We start from the raw sequence: 2,687 nt of genomic DNA on the forward strand, positions 1-2,687 counted from the left end.
GAATCTAGACTAGTGGGACAGTATGAATGAGACTGTTAATGTGTGTGTGTGTGTGTGTGTGTGTGTGAGAAGAGGGGGGATGGAAGAGAGACTGTGACTGTGTGTGTGTCCTGTATGTGTTCTAATGAGATGCTGATGAATGTAAATGCTATTTTAATCTGCGCTGTCAGCCATTTATCTTAAATAGTAACTAACATGAGTTAATATTCAATTAGCAAAGTTAGAGTAATGTCTAGTGGAGGGCGGGACGGGGGAGAAAGAAGGAGAGAGATGAGAGAGATGATGAAGCATGTGGATGAAAGGTGGAGAGAGAGAGAGATGAGAGAGAGATGAGAGAGAGATGAGAGAGAGAGAGATGAGAGAGATATGAGAGAGAGATGAGAGAGAGATCAGAATCAGAATCAGAATGGGATTTATTCGCCATGAAAGTTTGCACAGACAAGGAATTTGCTTTGGCAGGAAGGTGCATACAATAAACATATAGGGACCTAAAATTTAAATATGTGGACTATCTATACTAAGGGTACATAAACTAGCAGTACTAAGTGGGATTAGAATAGAATTAAATATACAATAAAATAAAATATAAGTTGCCGTAAATTACAATATAAAAATACAAAAATACTAATATTACAAAAAATACAAATGTACAAGATAGAATTTTGTAATGCAGTGCAAAAAGCAGTGTGTTTTAAGCAGGAAGTCATTAGAGTCAGTGTGGTCCCTTGGCCTTGTTGAAGAGGCCAACAGCGGAAGGGAAGAAACTGTTTTTGTGGCATGATGAGAGAGAGATATGAGAGAGAGATAAGAGAGATATGAGAGAGAGATATGAGAGAGATATGAGAGAGAGAGAAATAGATAACCTTGAATGTAGAAGCCAGTTCTCTTCAATGTTCAGGGTTTAAGATCCTTGTATGCAGGACTTAATCCTTTCAAACCAGTACAGACAGATTAAGCCTTCTCTCGTGCTTTCTACTGTACACAATGACATTCTGTTTCTGTTGGGCAGAATACCGTTCTACTCTTTCTATTGGACATAGTGACATTCTACTCTCTTTCTATTGGACAATGACATTCTACTCTCTTTCTATTGGACAGTGACATTCTACTCTCTTTCTATTGGACAGAGTGACATTCTACTCTCTTTCTATTGGACAGAGTGACATTCTACTTGCTTTCTATTGGACAGAGTGACATTCTACTCTCTTTCTATTGGACAGAGTGACATTCTACTCTCTATTGGACAGAATGGTGTTCTGTTGTCATTGTGGTGACATACTGGGAGGCATCTGGCCCTGTCATGTGAGCAGCATTGGTGCCCTCTAGTGGTGGTGTGGCTGAACTGCAGGCAGGGGTCAGACTGCATGTCTGTCTCAGCCAGCATCATCATGACTACCTGAGCGTCAGGTGATGACATCATGACTGCTGCTTTATCACATGTATGTATTTGGTGGAATTATTTACATTTACATTTATGCATTTAGCAGACACTTTTATCCAAAGCGACTTCCAAGAGAGAGCTTTACAAAAGTGCATAGGTCACTGAACATAACAACGAGATAGCTCCAAACATTGTGGGAAACCAAACATGAAGCATACATTGTTAAACCAAATAAGTCCAAAGGGAAGAACTATAAGAGCATGTAGTTAGACAAGTTACGATTAAACAGCATGAACCTCAAAAGTGCATTGTTGCTGTCAAAAAGCCAGCAACAATAATATATTTCATGGTGAGTACAATCATTTTAAGTCAGTTACAGCTAACCAACAAGAGCAACAAGTCTCTCAATAAGAGTCATTGTGATCCTGGAGGAAACTAACATCAGGTCCAGCCAAACATTCCTAAGTACCGTTGTACTCCCGGAACAAGTGCGTCTTGAGCCTTTTCTTGAAGGTGGGGAGACAGTCAGTGTCCCTGATGGAGGTGGGGAGTATATTCCACCACTGGGGGGCCAGACAGGAGAAGAGCTTGTGTTGGGACCGGGCGCTCTTGAGCGGTGGGACCACCAGATGGTTGTCAGAAGAGGACCGTAGGTGGCGGGTGGGGGTGTAAGGCTGGAGGAGAGACTTGATGTAGTCGGGTGCAGTCCCATTCACCCTTCGGAAGGTCAGTACCAGGGTCTTGAATCTGATACGGGCCATGATGGGAAGCCAGTGGAGGGAGATGAGGAGCGTGGTAACATGGGAGCGTCTGGGTAGATTGAAGACCAGACGGGCCGCTGCGTTCTGAATCCTCTGGAGAGGGCGGGTTGTGCATGCTGGGAGACCGGCGAGCAGCGAGTTGCAGTAGTCCAACTTTGAGAGGACAAGTGCTTGGACTAGCAGCTGGGTGGAATGCTCAGACAGGTATCTCCTGATCTTCCGGATGTTGTAGAGGGTGAATATACACGACCGGGAGACCGCAGCAATGTGGGCTGTGAGGGAGAGCTCGTCATCCATTGTCACCCCGAGGTTCCTGGCAGAGGATGAAGGGGTCACCGTCGCAGATCCCAGGGTGATTGAGAGATCGTGGGAGATGGAGGGTTTGGCCGGGATGATGAGGAGTTCTGTTTTGGCGAGGTTCAGCTGGAAGTGGTGCTCGGTCATCCAGGTGGATGTGAGGCAGGCCTTGATTCTAGCTGAGATCCCCGGATCAGTCGTGGGGAACGACAGGTACAGCTGCGTGTCGTCAGCGTAGCAGTGGTAGG

This window comes from Osmerus eperlanus, chromosome 16 (assembly GCF_963692335.1).
Source record: "Osmerus eperlanus chromosome 16, fOsmEpe2.1, whole genome shotgun sequence".
Classification (NCBI taxonomy): domain Eukaryota; kingdom Metazoa; phylum Chordata; class Actinopteri; order Osmeriformes; family Osmeridae; genus Osmerus; species Osmerus eperlanus.